Genomic DNA, 19,756 nt, shown 5'->3' on the forward strand with positions numbered 1-19,756 from the left:
GTTTCATGTTTATAGTTGCTTTATGTGAGAGCTTTGCCTCCGATAACATTCTATAACATCTCTCACACACTGTCTCAGTTTGTTTAAGTAGTAGGTAGTTGTCAGTAAACATGAGACAATTGCTACATTGCCTCAAAATGGCCATTTCAACTAAGATGGCTACAGAGGCAGTTATAAAGTGCAAATCCATGTTAACAGGTACTTACTAATGTGGACTGAAGGCAGAGTAGCACCTATGAGGTTTGGAGTTGATTAATGGAAGTACGGTCTGTCTGGCAGTGGAGACAGTGCGGGTCTCATCACAGCTACACAAAACCAGGAATCACTGATGCTTTGCTCCTTCTCTCACCAGAACAAAGAGTAGCACCAATGCCAAGCTGCTTTCTGAAAAGTTGGATTAACTCATATATTAATGGGCTCAGTGCACTTTGTCTTCTCTTGGTAGATACCCTAAATGGAGCCCACAGTAGCTGGATGCAACAGAAAGCCGAGCTGTACAAAGACCTTGAGTATTTTCTCACCAAACCTGCAACCAGACCACTCAGTAAAGTCCAGAATACACCGCCAAGTCAGAGACCAACAGGAATCAGCACCCTTCTGCTCTTTCTCTCACTAGGAACAATATGGTAGCATTAATCCCAAGCTGGATCCTTAGAAGCAAATTCTAGGCTTTTCAGTGATTGGTAATCACGACAAAGGTCAGGAAATAATTTCCCTCTGTTTCTTTGCTCACCTGAAGCATAACAGAAGTACTAATCCAAAGATGATTCCAGAAAAGCAGTTCAGATTGTCCAGTGACTGGTAGTATAGTCACAGATGTTACAGATTTTTAAACTAAGATGGAAAGAAGGGATTAATACTCTGAATACTGCAAAGTGCACCAATTGAGTGGGGTAATGTGAAACAGAGGCTAACTCAATGTTTAAAAGTATAGCAACAATTACATCCAATCACTGTCTTCTACTGAGTATATTGGCTTTGGCTGCCACTGGTTGCTCAAATGATCTGAGTGTGGTTGCTCAGCAGTATGCATATATGAAATAGGCTAAAGCTTATTCTGATCCTCTCACTGCTTTCATGGTCTAGCTTATAAATGGAGTGATTTGGAGAGTAGCACTGAACAGAGCTGAAGGTTCAATCCTGTCAGGATTTCAGGATTTTCTGACATTTCTGTTTTCATTCTGTACATATGTAATAATCACCAGCTACTTGCTTCACTGACACTTTCAGTGGCCCTGCTTGCATGGCTCAGTCTGAAAATGAAGTTTTACAGGTTTACATGCTTGTTCTGACTTTTCTGCTTCCATTCTGCAAATTTGTAACACTTGCCTGCTATATGCATCACTGATAACTTCAGTGAGATTGCTTTTATGGCTCACTTGACAAATGTTTTTAGAGTGTTAGTAAACAGACTGTAGGGTTCAAACTGCTGCAGGGTTGTATGGGTAACTTTATTTCTGACATTTGAATTATAGAACTGGTACATTGAGCAGTCTGCTGATACCATAACTGTTTTTGATGATCGATCTTGTTACTTTTCTGTGCCCCCACATATTCTGTCTGTGCTATGATACACAGCGACTGTTCAGTACAGTATAGTACAGGGTAACCTTACTAGGTTTCTGTCTTCCACCAGTATGCTTATTTTGCCTATTTCAAATTCCAGTGTCGTAATGTAGTAAACTCTTGGTTCTATAGCCATTCAATTGAATATGATCTTGCAGCATGGAGACACTACTTTTAATCACACTAATTCAAGCCTCATGAGGGACTTATAACACAGTATGTTGCTGTAGTAAGTGGCACATGCTGCCCTACTTGACCCTGCCATCCCATTGCTTTGTACTATATGGTTGTGTATTGTGACTGGAAAGCTCATAGTACAGTGGCTCTGTGTTGTGTAGCCTTTTTGTAGCACCTCATAGCTATGCTACAATGTATTGCATTTGATGTCTGAAGGTGAGCCCACATGCATGGAACTACAACTTTACACCTCAAATGGAACAATCTATGTGACCAATGGCTACTTCACGCATTGATAACAGCAGGGTCATTCATGATGCTCGAGAGTAAAGTTTTCTTGTTCTTCCTCCAGAGGGACTTCCAGGTTTGACAGCTGGGCCATTATGATCCTTTATACAAGGTTGCTGCATGACATCAGCTTGCCAAAACAGAGCTTGATGCCACTGACATCTCTCTCAGTCTTTCTGGTGAGCAGCAAAGGCATCATTGTAGTGACTTATGGTAGTGTCACCCTAGCCTGCTTAACCAGGCATAAGTTAAAAGACAGTCAGACATAGTTTTACTACAAGCTTTTTTTCCTTTCCCAGGAACAGCACTGTACTGAGTTCTTCCTATTTTTTCTTACAGTGGCAAACATGTGAAAGGAAACATGGAAAGATGTCATAGGAGGCAAGAATACACCTCCCTGCAGTGGAGTGCATATATCATGCACACTACTGTTATGAGCAGCTTTAATGAGCAGCTTTAATTGTACATCAAACATTTGCACTTATCAGTTCTCGTTTTCTCCTTTTTGCAGGTCCTATTGTAGTGGTGGCAGATGAGTAGCAGTGGTCACCTCAGCCTGCAACTGTTGACACCTCTGTGACTCAGTCACCAGTGGGCACCAGGTCTGCCACTCAGCAGGTGACAGAAGTCACCCCTATGGGAATTATCTGGATGTCTCATTAATGGCAACAGGGGCTAATACTCAGAAGATGAACTCCTGTTCTGATCGCTTGGTGTCACTTCTGCAATTTTATAATGTTTAAGGTATACTGGCAGCAGGACAACTAACTTGCAACTGTAGAGAACCTCCTAGCATGACAGGATGAGTCACATGATCAATAACTTCAACCATTAGTCCACCTGAGGTGTGGCCTGCATGACTTCTTTGCCACCTTGGCATTCGTGTTGTACCCAGCCCCATCTCCTATCTATGCATTCCTCTGCCTTGTGTAGTACTCCTTGTATGTTTTCCAGTCCTCCACATCACCAGGTTCCAACTTCTGTCCATCTCTGTCCATCCACCTTTTGTGTCAATACTATCCCTGTCTGTCTGTGTCTGTATGCCCCCCTGCAGCCTTTCCTTCTCCTATCTCTACTGCAACCATTTCTCACCATCTTTCCCAGCTACCCTCCCCTTCTTATATGAAAATTGGGAGACTTTGCCAGAAAAAAGTGTGCCTCTCTTCCACAGTCCAGCTATTCCTTATGATTACCCTTAGGTGTTTTTTTTTTCTGCTTCTATTCTCATTTGTCTTACTTTCCTATTCCCCCTCTCCCCGTTTATATGATGAACACTTTTGGCACTTTGCTGTGTTGTCATTCTTTGCCTGTCTGCTACAGCAAATGTCACACTGATGAATTTGGAGGTACATTTGGACACTCAAACCCCGGAGAGAGGGGTGAGGACAACAACAGTATGTTGCAATGTCAATTAGAAAAGTTTACATATGTCCTGTGGATACATGCAAAATGAACAGCTATGTATGGGGTGAATTTTTTTGTGGGAACGGTTTGCCCTTTTTTTTTTTAGGTGAGAGTAAGATGTTGGTGAAGGAGACTAGGTATGCTCAGGGAGCACAGGTTGGGTAGGATGACAGACAAGAAAGCATAGAGGGGCAGTATATGACACGTGAGGGGGAACACTTTGGACAGGAAGGGGTGTTTGAAAGCCGCAAGCTCATGAGCCCACAAATGGATACAGTGGGACTTAGATCCCCACCCATGGGAAGTCACCACTGCACCTTCACAGCCCCAAAGGTGGCTGTGCTGGGGGCTGTGTAAAAGGGGAAGGTTCACACTTTAATTGCACCACTCTGCCCTCAAGCTGGTGCAGGTGGTCTCAAATCTCCTTATCAAGCTGTCTACTCACCACGGCCCAGACCGTACCATGGCTGACAAGGTCCTGTCCGCTCCCCGCTCCAGGGGGGGGGGGCAGCTCCATCCCCTGTGGCAGTTCCACCCGAAGGCGGTGCAGGGCCAATGGAGGAGGAGATCCCAGGCTGGGCCCCAGATGTGCTGGTGCCCGGTGCCATGGCCAGCTGAGGTGGGACAGGTGGGTCCGCTGGGACAGGCCTTCCCATATGAGCTATGTTGTAGCATGTTTAAGGAAGATATGGGTTAGTAATAGTCAATAGCATTCATGATTAGTTATAACAGTATGCATAGGTATTCCCATTAACCCAAGACACCAGATTTAAAACAGCATAGAGCAAGCAGAACACATACATATATGGTGCAACAGTGGCCATTACAACAACATGCAGGTTTTATTGATGGCAACAGGCCACCAATATGGGAATATTTGAACATGGCACATGCATAACAAATGCATTTATAAACCAATAGGACATATGTCCCAACAAAAGTTAGGAGTGTACACATACCAAATGAGTTGTTTAAATTGGTTATTTCTGCACATATGGTAAGGGTGAGAGAGAGAGAGTTCAATTAACAACTAATATATCCTTGTATTTTTCACAACATTCTTAGTCACTGCTGTGATTCTGTCCCTTACATGTATTATTACACTAGCCAATGGCCTTATATTGTACGATGGTATGTTTGTAGATTAGTATATACGGGACCTGTGTCTTGCGTACAGGCTTGACAAGATACAGGTGTTAATGCAACTTTTTTTGAGATTTGCTCTCATACAGTTTGGGTGAGATGCTAGAATGACACATTTTTTTTCATATACATTCTCTGACTATGTACAAGTCTGGCTGTCAGTTATATGTCATTAACGGCTGCTTACAGTTCTTGGATCATCACACTGATTTGTCAGGGGAACAGGGTACCAGGCAGGTGATGTGGGACATTTATCTGGACATGCTGGATGGATTGAAACAGTTGAGGGGTATGAATATGTATACAACTGTCTATTTGAGCATTCTAGCAAAATCTGTACAGTTGTAAAGTGTAAATATGCATACAGCTTTCTCTCTGAACATTCTAGAAAAATCTGTACAGTTGCAGGGTATGATTATGCATATAACTTACTAGCACTCCCAGGGTTCAAACCCCTGCTGTGTGTGACAAAAACATTACAGTGAAGATCACTGTACACCTGTACACTATGCTATCAGGCAATTGCTGTGAAGCTTTCTAATGTTTTCCATCTAAGTCTCCCTCAGTTGTATAATATGACTGACCTGTTTGCACTTCCAACATTGTTATACAGAACTTCATACGCACATTTTATCTGCATACTACAGTGTGGGTAACACTGCTTACTACAACAGTACTATTTACAAATGCATCAGTAAAACAACATATGAAAGCAGAGTAAACAGAAGCACTGCAGGGTTATACCTTTATTCATAACTCTCAACCTTCCATCTCCAAAATGAGGAACACTTGCCTTCATAATGTGGAACAAATGGGCAAAATGTGGAACACATACTAATGGCTTACTAACAGCTTCAACTAGGAAGGTCATAGGATGGTTAAAATATGCTGGTTTTACTTATAAAGAAGATCATTTAATGAATTAATATGATTAATTTCTATTTACCATGGATTTCACTTAAAAAAAATTCCTAACACTGAATGTGTGACACTCTTTCAATGTGGAACTTTGAGGAACTTCGAGGAACATGAACTTTTTAAGACCACAAATGAGGTACGTTCCTCGTAATGAGGTACACTTGAGAGGTATGCCTTTATTCACAGCATATTACACCTTTATGTATACTGGTACAGCACTTTCTGAGGCTGTTACATTTATTTGTTATGACAGTACAAGCAGAATATTTACTAACCTGCCTCGCAACGCAGCCTTTGCAACCTAGCATCGTGGGCTTGCTGGTTCGCAACCCACTCCTCTGCAGCTGTCAGAAAAATACAGTGATATTTAGCCATACCTATCGATAGTATACAGAAGCTATGCAATTATTTTGCATGCATGATTTTACTCAACTACCAGGTCACAGCTTAGGTAGTCACAGAATCTAGTTCAGAATGCCTCAGTTACTATATAAGAATGTTTTTTTGGGTATCACATGCCATGTGCTAGTGAGGGACAGTGACCATACAGTCATCCACATGGATCCTAGTAAAATATGATTATTTGCGAAGTGTTCAGATGGAGTCACTCAGTCTGTTTCATCATTACTCATATGCAGGACTTTAAACTGTTGTTGTCAGCTTTCATCTCAGTCCTCCCCATCAGTTCACAATTGTTATGAATTATGTCATTACCTACATTTTGACTAAATTGTATAATTACTATAATGATTTTCATGAAATGTTACACTATGTGGTAAGGAAACTCAGTAGCACTTGAATTTTTAAGAGATTTACTCTAAACATGGTCTCAATATTTTTAGCTAAGTGTGTTGGAGTTCAATAATTACTTGAATCTCCTGTTGAAACAAAACTTATCTGGCAAAGACAACACCATGGTAGGTGTGAAGGCATATAAAAACTTCCCCATTCATCTCAATGAAACAGTGAAAAGAGGTGAAAATGTCCCCATTCACATTAACGAGGTGGTGGAGACAGAGATTCATTCCTCAGGTCTGACAGATTCCCATTCTATCAATACTTCACAATTAAGGGATTGTAATTCGAATTTATGAAAAGTGAGACAGAAGTCATTATTTATAAGTTGGGTATGGCTCTGTAGGAGGTATGACATGATTTGAACTTTCTGCAGCAATTTTGCCTCAGTTCACAACACACAGTCAGAGTGAAAAGCTGGAGGAGAGTTTCTTGCAATCTTTTCTCTGGTAAAAGGAGAAATAGTCCTGTTGACCCATGCCTTATTACATGGATGTTGGCTACATTGCTAATTTTTGAAGGAATTATTTTGAAATTGTCATCTTTGTAGAGGAAGACTACTACCAGAAGACTGTGTGAACAATAAATACAACAGAGAGGTGCTGGTATTTCAAGTAAGTGCAGCATTTTATTTTTGAGAGATTGTAAGGCGACGGTAAGTCAATGTTTCAGCTTCTGTTCTGTGGATGTATGGTGATGAATACATGGGTACAAATTATGTGTTTTGTGTACTTCGGCTGCATTTTTTTTTTTTTACTAAATAGTTGTGTTGTAACATTTTATTTATTTATATCAAAAGTTTCCTATTTTAACTTTCATGTGGGTGTGTGGCTGGTTACTTACTCTTGAATGGGGTCATCCACCATTTTTGATTTATCTTTATTTTAGTTCTGTTTGTTTTAACTCAATACATGACATCATGGTTGGTCAGTTTGTGTCTTGATGGGATGGTTGTATCAAACTATTTGCTTGTGGATGCGTATTGTACTTTGTGTACTTTTAGACTAGTCCAATCTTGTTTGAGGTAAAAGGTGCAGGAATGCAAGTGTTTAACTGTGATTTCCTGATAAGGCTTTCTGCACATATGTTCTACAGTTGTACACATTCAGGTTCTTAGCGACATTAGTCCCCAGTAGCCTAGTTAGGTACATTTATCACAGTGCTCCATGATGAGAACACTTAGTGTCTCAAAGTTTATTACACACTTGGTTTGCATGATACAGACAACGTGGTCACAGACTGAGATGTTGACTGATGTCTTGTGTTTGTGCAATTTTTATGTGAAGCTCAATCAGTTTGCTATTAATCGTAGATTATTGTGGATATAACTGCAGTCTAAGCATGTGTGGTGATGCAAGAGATTGTAATTTTGCTACCCTGTCGTTTGTTATACAGGCCAAAGACAACCACAAAGGTTTCTGTAGCTATGTCCGCAACCCAAAAGACAATACACAGTTGTGTGCAGAGCTCAGTGCAAAAAGAGCCACCTATACTGAGCCAAAAGATATAGCAAACCTCCTGGCTGATAAATTCAGCTCCAACTTTGCCACTCTCTCCCCCTCAACCTTCTCTCCGGAAATATCATGAAATATAACTTCCCCTACTATCACTAGGGAACAGGTTCTCATTGCTATCTCTAAGAGCAAGAACACTGCATCAGTCGACCCAGACAATATCCCAGGATGCCTTCTAAAATAGCATGAAACATGACTTATCAGGGCCTTTGAATTACTATTAAACTGTAGCCTCCTTTGTGCCTCATGAATGGAGAATAGCAGTAGTCATCCCTTTACCCAAAGATGGGCCATCTACAGACCCAGGAAACTACAGACCCATAAGTCTCACTAGTCTTATATGTAAAGCCATTTAAAGAATTATCATGGAGATGATAAATAGAGAGAATGTAAACCTCCAGACACTAGATATAACCCAGTTTGGTTTCATCAAGGGTAGAGCATGCCTACTTAACCTGGTGGACTTATTTGAGACGGTCACCAAAGCAATGGATGAGGGCAGAATTGTTCACATTGCTTACCTTGACATGGGCAAGGCATTTGATAGAATAACCCACTTGGGCATTTTTGGCAAAATCAAGAGGTTAGGTACAAACCTGTATGTTACTCAGTGGATGGCCAACTTGCTAACAAACAGGACCCAAGAAGTTAGAATTGGTGAGTCCTCCTCTACAAAGAGGCCATTCACAAGTGGAGTCCCTCCGGGATCAGTCCTTGGACTGCTCCTTTTTGGAATTTACTTCTCAGAAGTCAAGGACAATTTCAATGGTCTCTGACTGTTGTCATTGAATATCACACTGACACAAATGTTCTCCAGCAGGGGTTGATACACACCAACAACTGGTGCCAGAGCCATGGACTAAAGCTAAATGCCAAGAAATGCGTAATAGTATCCTTTGGAAACCTATCCATCCCTGGTAACTATGAAACTGACAGTACACCCCTTAGAGGTGATCCAGTAATCATGGATGTATGGACACACATAGATAGTAATCAAGTCTTTGACCATCATTTGTCTACAGTGGTCAGGAAATCATTCTATGATGTGCAACTTATAAACAAAAGTATGGCATCTAAGTCCAAAAGAAGTCATTATTCCACTGTATTTGGCAGTCATCAGACCTATCGAGTACAATGCTCCCTTTGATATGTACCTAACCAGGCATATACAAAAATTGGAGCATCCACAGAGGTTCCTCACTAAAAGAATACAGGGCGTAAGTAAAATGTCCTATGCAGACTACCTCAAGGCACTATCCCTGCATTCTATTTCTTACAGACTTTTGAGGGAAGATCTATGCCTGACGTACAGGGCATTGTCAGACCCCATTCTGACGGGCCTCCTGCATATCCACAAAACAAACAGCACCAGATTTACCTTTTCTAAAGACTTAAATCTTGCCTGTAATATAAATAGGACCTGCTGGAGAAATAACTGTGTATCCCAGAGCCTACCCTGTCTGTGGAACAGGCTCCAGATCCATGTGAAGCAGAGATCCTCCCTAACCCAATTCAAGTGCAACTTGGACAATTGGATGGGAAACCAGAAATGTATCCCTTGTTTGACATCTATGCCTGTAACGGACACAGGCAACCTGTAAATGGTTCATCTCCCAGGCTGATGCTTACACTTATCAAGGGTATCAGAACTTGTAAGATTTGGGATGCATGACTAGGCTTAAAAAGGCATTGTGGTCATTAGCCTAGTAAACATCTATTTACCTATGATTTTTTCTGCTAATGTCTAGCATTTGCAATAACTCAGAATAGAACTGCACTCTCTCTCTGACACACACTCACACACACACACACACACACACACACACACACACACACACACACACACACACACACACACACACACACACCACACACTACTATAAAATAATGCCATACAGACTAATGGTTTGTACATTAATGAAAGTTTATTGGAAAAAAACACTTGTGCAGACTTTCCTTTTACGTATTGCAGGAACAGAGACAATACAACGGACCTTGTCTGTATGTCACACCAATAATTAAAACAAATTTTAACACAGTCCAAGGCTTACAGCTTCCATCTTTTTGGATTCCAAATGGAAGATTGTTGAATTTCTTCATTAAACCTGGAGTCTGTTCTCTTTCACTGCAGCACACTATCCTTTGCTGTTGCTCCAATCAAGGACTCTCCCTGCATTGAGAAGGCAACTTATCGTACAGGACCATAAGCCATCCTCTTATACACCATTTTTAAATTCAAGACCTTTATTATAAAAGCAGAAAGCAGCATTCTATAACTTACACAGGTTTAAACGTCCTTATTACATTATTACATTTTCAAATGCAACATGGACTCACATTGAGAGAAGGCAACAAACTGTAGGTACAGTTTTCATTACTATTGTTGTGTAGTGTACACTTATGTTTTCTTGTAACAGTTTTCATTCACTCCAAAATTACATACATTGGATTATTCCTCCCTTCCCTTAAAACGCACTGTCCACCTGAGTATTGTTCTAACAAAATCCATTTATTTCTAAGAAATTCACTCCTTCACTTTTCTGCCAATCCCACCTCCAGTTGAAATCAGCTTTCAGTATTCAAAACTTCCATTATGGGTGGTGCAGATTTTGATTTCCATTTGCTAATATTTGCTTTCTTGGCATCCAATAGCATTAAACTCAGTTAGTCTTTGCTACGTCTAGGCAATTAAGATCCTTTACACAGCTCATGAAAAAAAAATCTTTAAATCATTGCCTAGGTGTGTCAATGATGCAACAGGTAGCACATGTGCCTTTATTGCTGGAAGACCAGAAGCCTGTCGGCTCTATTCCTACTCCAGGGGATTGGATCACTGGCAATGCAGTGCAGCATTAGGAGGTACTATACTACTGTGTGGGATGAGATGTAAAATTGAATTCCATCTGCTTCAGTTGGTGGTGGCTTTACTTGTTGTAAAAGATCTCAGTGCACTTATCAAACAGAGTAGGGGACGTTCCCTGAGGACACGGACAAATTTCCCCTAGTAGTAGAAATACCACCTTATAATTGCATTGAGAAGAGCCCACTAGTCTAGTGTCTAGTGAGATTAGTTAGTCAACAATGGGTAAATAAATAAGCAAAGATGTATGGGTATGGGATGTGATATAAAACAAGCAGGGTACACTTAGCTGGGGATAAGGTGGGGTATGAACATCATTGTTCTGACTGATGCCCCAACCCAGAAGGACATTACAGGGATTCATTACACATGATGGCTCAAGATGGCCAGTGGTTGGGGACATGCACACCCTGGAAGCCCAGTGATAAGGGCCAGCTGGGTGAGTAAGTCTGCTATGTACTCCAGCAGGCTCCTCAATCAGGCCACACATCGACCCACTTCTTCCTCTCTGTGGCAGCCTCTACCACCTACTCCAAATTGAACTGGGCCACCAAAGGTGGTATAACCAGTGTGTTTAGGAATGTGGAGTGGGGGTCTTGGGACATGGTGAGGGATCTATAGCAGGCTACAAACTGGATTGCAGTTTTACCCAGTGTTAGTTGCACCTGAAGTATCTCTGATGCATTAAGTTGGGCTATGTGTCTGGAAGTGTGCATGTCCTTTATGAATATGGTTGCACCATCACCTTTAGTGCTTAGGTCCAGGTGTAGGGGCCAAAAGGTGTGGTGTGAATTATAGCCTGGTAGTGCTGGGGTGCTCTCCGTAGCCTTGAACCAGGTCTTAGTCAGAATACAGATGTCTATGTTCTCCATTTTAAGGAGTGCTTCGATACAGTGCATTTTGAGATTTAGACTTCTAGCATTGACTAGCATAACCCTCAGATTTTGCTTGCTTGTAGCAGTTATGGTGGTAATTTTGTCTTTAGGACATTGCTTAAAAAAGGCACTATAGAGGTGGCAAGAGCCTTGGCCAGTAACCGGAATCCTTGGGGTGACAGGTGCAGGCCATCTCTGGTGAAGCATCAAGTTCTGTCAATCATGTCATCCCAGGCAGACAGATACTGAATACCCTTAGAATGACACCAGAAACTAAGCCAATTGCTGAAGTCAATCATTTTCTGCTTGTACTGTGGTATCATTCTGTGTGACGGTAGGATGCTACTCAGAGCTAGGGTGATAACTGCCTGGGCTACAAGATCAGAGAGCTCCTCTATGCCTCTTTTCATGTTGTCCAGGGAGGTACGTCTCACATCATTTACACAAACATGGAAAATGACAAAGTCATATTTGTACCTGTTGTGGAGTGACCTAAGTACATGCATTATGTGGCGGATCCTAGCACCCAACAGGCAGCTGTAACTTTCTCCTTATTCATAGTAGTGAGTGGGACATCAGTATGTCTTACAATTGAGTCACCTATGACTAGTGTATTGGTTAAGTTGTTTTGCCTTATGGGCTTTGGTTGAGTGGTACACTTTAATGTGACCTATGTGTCTCATGGTTTGTGCTGGGATGTGGTGGTTGTTTGCATTTCTGTCTCGGAGGTCTCTGTTGTTTGGGCAGATTAGGTGGATTATAATGACAGAAGTTTGACTGGATATTTATGGTTAAAATTTTCTGAAATGCACAATTTTTTCATTATTGTATCATACGTTTTGTTTCATTGCTTACTGGAAAAACATTCAAAACTACAAATTTATAACACACTTTAACAAGTGGTGCTGTATTATACATGGAATTTAATTTAATACAATCCGGAAGGTAAATCAAAGAATCCATATATGTGTATGGATGGCCTAAAAATGTGAGCAAGGAGCCTATGTTTTGTAAATGTTATTTCTTTGACATCTGTTGACCAGAGTAGCCCGAATGAGCTATTGCCCTTTTTCAGCAGAGGTATGAGGAGAAAAGCTCCACAATTATACATAGTAAAATGAGAATGTTACAGCAAGTAGAATAGGTCAATATGAGGCTAGTGAGACTAAAGAGTCTGTGTTTACTAAGGTCTGTGGGTGGGCTATCCTTGTGTAACATTACAATGACTGTTTTCCATGCTGACCAATATTGCATCACCTTGAAATGATGCCAGAAACTAAGCCAATTAAAGTCAGTCATCTTTTCTTCATATTGTGGATTCGTCCTTGGAGAAGGCCACATGCTGCTTAATGCAAAACTCATGCCAGCCTGAGACACAGATTCTGAGGGGTCTGCAATGTTCCACTTCACATTGTCTAGGGAGGTACATCTCAGTTCATTTACACATACATGGACTATGACTGAGTCATACTGCTGAGATCGACATCAGTGTATGTCCTGTGACATGCTCTTTAGGTTAGACGTATAGGCAACCTGAGATGTGGCTGTATGGGCTGATGTGAGTGTTGTTTTGAAAGCGTGAATTCAGGGTTGTTGAAGAGTTAGTTATGTGCACTTTACCAAGGAGGTCTTTGGGGTTTAGGTAGGTTACATTTAAATGCCTTATCGTATATGGGTCTATGTTTCTGCTTTGACTTGGGTGTGATCAGTGCAGTGTGTATACTACTGACAACCTTATTGACATTAGGAATGACTTTATGTGAGATATTAGCATCCAGTGATATTGTGTAAATCGATCTGTTGCATACCATATCAATTTGTTTAATAATTAATTGGTTGTCTGTAAATATGAGGCAGTTTCTACATTGGCTCAGGATGCCCATATCCACCAAGATAGTAACAGAGGTAGTGGAAAAGTTCATATACATGGCAACAGACCCTTTTTATTAAGCAGTTGGTGAAATTTTGTTTGTTTTGTTGAGTGCATGAGTGCACTCATTTTTTTAATTGTAAACAGTTTTTGCAAAGGACTACAATAAACATTTTTTTCTGTAACAAGTTGGAGCCAGACAAAAGGGAAAAAGTGTCCCACTCCTCTAAAGTGGGAAATAGCTGCATATGTGTTAGCACAGCCTGTGTGTATATATGTGTCATGTCTTTCAACTTTTACCTCAGAAGTGGGGACAGAGAAAATATTTAAGGAAAAGGTACTCTTAGTGAGTGCTATTGACTCAAATTAATATCCAGATTTAGGATGGATGAAACAAAAGTTTGAGAACAAATTAGATGTGCTACCCCAAATTTGGCAGAGCTGAGCAGTGCGCGTGTGTGTGTGTGTGTGTGTGTGTGTGTGTGTGTGTGTGTGTGTGTGTGTGTTTTAGACCTTTATGGTTAATGACTGCAAATTGATTAATTTTTGGATTTAATTAATTAAACACACACACACAAATTAATGAGATACTTAGTTGCAAGTCTTCAATAACAAGATGGAGAAGGGTTACTAATGTCATGTTATCTTCACAGAAACCCAGCTGTGAACCCCACTCCACCCCCACTGGCTGGCATTTTGTGTTGTAAGTAGTGGTGATGGTAGAGAAAACATATAATGACGTACTAATACCTTGTGTTTGTATTGCACAGGGACAAGTTTGCACACGTTTAAAGATACCACTTCTGAATGTTCTTTATTTAATGAGATTACTTACTAACAGTGACGCCTATGCTGAGGCAAAATTAGGTGTTGATATGTTTTGTTAGAAAGTGAGGTGGGACTTGGGATAACTTGTATGATTTACCCAGGGGTAGAGCAAGAGCATATCCATACGTGGGATGAATAGGACTTAAGAAGGTTCTTAGTTATGTATGCTATCTAGTCATCTGATATCTAGAGGAAGGGTATTCCATGCTCTTGCAATAGTAGTAGTGTACAGGGAGTCCCCATAGTAATATTTACTTCTAGAAATTTCGACCAATGCTTTGTTGGTACTTCTTAATGGACAACTGTTGGTATAGTAGTGTAGTAGTCCTTGTAGGGCTGTTTTTTTTTGGGGGGGGAGGTGGTAAAGGATTTGTTGGGCTATTATATGTTGGTTGCAGATTAACAGGTTTGGTACTTCTAGCCAGGATAGCTTTTTAAGGGACTGGCAATAGTGGGATCTGTAGGATGAGTTGGTGGCAAATTGTGCTATTTTGTTGTAGCAGATAGTTTGTTAAGCTCACTTTTACTTATGTTGGTTAATACTGGGGAGGCATAGAGTAGTGTGGAGAGTATTTGGGTTCAAGCAATGGTGACTTTACTATTTGAGATTAGGTAATTTTTGAATCTCTAGAGGAAATTAATTATTTGTAAACTTTTGTGATGGTTTGCGATACGTTTGTCAACTTAATATTGTTGTCTATAATTACACCTAATAGTTTAGTTTGAGTGACTGGTGTGATAGGGGTACTGTTAGATTATATTATTTTAAATGTGGGAATTGGGTCAGCAGCTTTACAAGGATGGAATAGCATTTTTTATTTTTTTTGGGGGGGGTTGAGTATCAGTCGTGAGTCAGCCAGATGTCTACCGCTGTAAAGGATTTTTGGGTGATTTGCTGTAATTGCTGAAGTAATGGAGCAGAGCAGATTATGGTTGAATCATCAAAATATCAGACCAGGTTGGCATGGAGGGTGACTTTATGTAGGTTGTTGGTTAAATGATAAAGATAAGGGGTCCAAGGATGTATCCCTGAGGAACAACTAAGTTTACAGGAAGTAGGATGAGAGGGTGTTATCACATTTAACAGCTTGTTCATAGGTTCATAGGTTGGTACTAGGCTATCAGCCCTAGGGCCTATACAAGCCTAGGCATAACAATTCCCTGGCTATTTCTTCCCACACTATTTAATTCTCTGGACCCCTGTCTAGCAGGACGACTGATGTGATCCCCGGGGTGAATTTCCTTTCTCCCATCCAATCGTCAAGGTTCCTTTTGAAGAGGACCAAAGAGGCACTCTGCTTGACATGTATGGGCAATCTTTTCCAGAGTCTGGGGAGTCTCTGGGTCAGGAACCTATCCCTCCAGCATGTTTTGTTTATTGTGATGACAAGGTTTAGATCCCTGGAGCTTGTTGAGAGTTTGAGAGAGAATTTTTGAACCATGATAATGTGGAGCTGTGGAGATTAAGTTCAGTGAGTACAGTTATTATTTGGGACTGAGAAACTGTATCAAGGGCTTTGTAGAGCTCCAAGAAGATGGTAGAGACAAGATTTCCTTTGTTCCATTGTTGATTTATGAAATTAGTGAAGCTGATAAGGGCAGTAGTAGTACAATGATTGTGGTAGAAACCATGTTGAGTTGGAGTCAGGAGATTGTTAGTTAGCAAGTAGTTTAGTATTTGGGAATCAATGCATCTATCAAGGATTTTTGATAGGGTGATAGTGTGGCAATTAGACAATAGTTTGATAATGCAGATGACTTGACAACTTTTAGTATTGGTATTATTTGAGAGATTTTACAGAAGGTTGGAATATGTTCAGTGATTGACCTATTTATTAATATGGAAACGGGGTATGAGATTGTGTTGGCTGCAATCTTGAGGTATTCACCTAGACGTCTATCAGCCACAAGGGTAGTGGGTTTTAGTTTTGTCCAGTATTTATATATTGTGTTGGTTTGGACTGGATGAAGGGAGAAGCATTTTTTTCAATTGTAGGGGTCTGGAAGTTTGTGTGAGTAACAGGAGGGCTGTTAGTAATCAAAGTTTGAATGAAGTTGGTAAAGTAGTCATTAAACTGAGTTGCGGTGTTACTAGTCAATGTGTCAGTATTGAGGGGTGGGGTAGTGGTTTTACTTGGTTGAAGTATTTTATTGATGGCTGTCCACAATTTTAGACAGTTTGTCTTCTGTTTTGCCTGAACATGAGAGTAGTGTTTTTTTCTTGTCTAGCCTTTGTTTTTTTTGGACTTATTTCTTAGTTCAAGGTAGTTTTATCTATTTTGGTTGGTTTTGTTTTGATGCGGTACTTCCCAAGCCCTATCTGTCTGTTTTAGAATAGTCTAGTATTTTTGGTAAACCAGGGTGCATAGTTGGATTTTTTTCTTATTGTTCTAGGTGGGGCAAGCTGGTTGAGGCTGTTTAGGAAAGTAAAAGTAATCAACCAAATTTACCAAAACCAGCTTTGACCAGGGAGAGGAATAAGAGGAGTGACCAGTTGCAGTGGAATAGTGCAGCTATGAGATCTTTCAATTTGAAGTTCTTTGTAGAATGTATTCGTTGCAGAGATGTGTTTTTTATGGGTTTAATTTCATGACTTAGGACGAATGTATGGTGGTGGTCACTAAGTCTGTCAGGTAGTGTGCCAAAGTTACAGAGTTGGGAAAGGTAATTGATAAGGATACAGTCTAAAATAGACTCTTTTTTAGATGAGTTGTCAATTCTAGTAGAGGTTTGGATTAGTTGAGTGAAGCCATATAGGTTTATATGAGCAGTGGGGGATGGGAGAGATACATGTGGACCAGTCAATATTAAAGTCACCCAATGTGAGTATTTCATGAGGGAGGGCTTACAATGATCAGTGAAGAATAGCCGCCAGTGTATCAATATTGTTAACAGGGAGAATATATATGCCAATTATATTTAGGTTTTTTTATGGCTATTGAGTTTAAGTGTGGTGATTTTCTTCATAATATCACTAGTAAAGTTGCTTTTAAACAGTACGGCACCCTCTTTGGATGTTCTGTCTTTCCTAAGTAGATTATAACCTTGGGGAAGTAACTCATTGTTATTAATATGTGGCTTGAGCCAGGTCTCCCTGAGGAGCACTATATCAGGGAAGTATAGGGATAGTGTAGCATGTAGTTCCTCTATTTTGCTAAGTATGCTTCTTATGTTAATATTAACATATGTTCCCTGTGCATGGTGTAGGGCATAAAGGTGACATACAGGCATACCATACTCATAATTTCTTTGCCACCAGTCTGAACGCCATCTCCAGTCATCAGTCTGTATAATCTTTCATCTGCTGGTTAACAAGCCATTTGCAGATAAGTGCTCCATTGTGGTTTTTCTTTTTATCTTACTTTTTTGGTGGTTGTTTGTTTACATGTCATCCAGAAATAGGAAATGCCAATGTGGGAGACAAAGTGCCCATAAGGATTGTCACGAGCAGTGTTTGATTTGCTTATGTGCTTCTCACAACCATATGTCTTGTTCTATTTCATAGAGTTCATAGTTCATAGATTAGTACTAGGCTAACTGCCCTTGCGAGCCATTTTAAGTCTAGCCAATTATACCCAGTGAGATTCAAACCCTGTACTTTGTGTTTGTAAGGCAAACACCTTAACTAATAAGCCACCCTCCCAACCTTTGTCAGGCATTTGTCCTGAAAACTTTATATATCAGCTCTCTGCGAAGAAGATGACCAAGAAAGTTCAGTTGGATTCTTCTGCTGTGCCACCTGCACCATATATCTCTCTTGAGGTTGGTGAAAGCCTGTAGGACCGCCCAGTTATTCAGTCAGATTCCTCTGCCATGATCCCTTCGGATGCCAGCATGGACCCGGCTTCTCGCATGTATGCGGATGCTCTGCAGACATCTGTTTCCAATGTTCAAGGGGAAAGTGCAGCTGATTATATCCAAAGGGCCTAGGGATGTTCCGCAAAACCTTGTTAGGGAGGAGATAGGGATTTGAACCAAGTTCTTTTAGTTTTTCAATGATGCCAAAGTGGGAGACTGTCAAAGACCTTGGCCAAGTCAAGGTAAGCTGTATGTACTGACTTTCCCTCATCCAGGGGCTTGGTTACAGTCTCAAAGAAGTCAATCAGGTTCAACAGGCAACACCTGCCTTCAACGAATCCGAACTGGGTGTGGTCAAGTGCTTGGAGATTGCCTATGCCCTTGTACATTTGTGATCCATACTGATATGCTCCATAGCTGTACAGGTCAGATTTGTCAAGCTAATGGGGAGATACTTTCCAGGGTCAGTAGTGTGACCAGCTTTGTGCAAGGGGGTGACAGTGGCAGCTTTCCACTCTGCTAGAATGAAGCCTGTAATTGGACTGTGGTTGATTAGGGTGCTCAATGGCAAAGCTAGTTCTTGTTGGAGATGGTGCATAATACAGCCTGGGATAGTATGAGGTCCCATGGAAGCTGTGTTATTTGCCTTGGATAGGGCCCTTAACACTGGAGCTATGGAGATGCGAGGGGCAGGACAAGTATCGGTGATGTCGAAAGGGACTTTAGGGGGATGTGGGGTGAAGTTTGCATTGAACCCTTTCAGCTGGCAGGTTGGCTAAGTTAACATGATCAGTGTAAGTGATATCATTAAGTACTAATTCGGAACAAACCTGGGCTTTCCCATGGAGGTTTCTGATATAACTGCTGAAGGCTTTCTGGTTTTCCTTTGTTGTGGAGGCTAGTTTCAATTCATAATTGCCTATGGAGGTATTCACTAGTGATCTAATTTGCTTGTTGAGGCTGAGGAGGGAGTTTTCCCAATTTGGAATTTGCTCCTTTTTACCCTTGGACAACAATGTCTTCCTTTAGTTGGAAAGCCTGTTGACAGTGGATGTTCACCAGACCAGGTTTGTGTTTCCTTGAGGATCAGGTTTTAGTTCTGTTGGGTATGGCTGAGTCCATGCAGTTGTGCAGGTGCTGGTATGATCCAAGGTCTGCAAACTAAGGTGTCTTTGTAATGCTGATAAATAGTGACCACCTAAATCAGTATATATCATTTTACTCTGGCTACTGAGTGGTAAGTACAGAGTACTCTGAAATGCTGGTTCATAATATGGCAGTTGCTAAGGGCAGATTCTTGTTACTATTACTGCATATGTTACTTAAAAACAGTGAGCATACAGTTATCTGCATGGATCCTTGTTTTTACATTGTTGTTGAAGATGACAGTCAGACTGGGCATCAAGTGATCATATCCGGAATCACTTTAAATGTTGTTCATAGTTTTCATCTCAAGCTTCACACAACATTCAAAATATGTGTAATATATGTTATCACGTATTACAATTTTAATAACATTTTATAATTACTTATATACCAAGTTAAATGTATAAAAATAATGATAGCATTTTCATAAAATGTTGCATTATGTGAACACACAAGCCATTGTCATCTTTTGTAAGTTTGGCTTCATCATTCTTAACTGTTTGTTAGAGATTAATCACTTGAAGCTCCAGTTAAAACAATCCTCTTTAGTGGTAACCAGACTTGCTCAGTAGTG

Source organism: Protopterus annectens, chromosome 4.part1, assembly GCF_019279795.1.
Source record: "Protopterus annectens isolate FY-2018-M chromosome 4.part1, PAN1.0, whole genome shotgun sequence".
Taxonomy (NCBI): Eukaryota; Metazoa; Chordata; order Ceratodontiformes; family Protopteridae; genus Protopterus; species Protopterus annectens.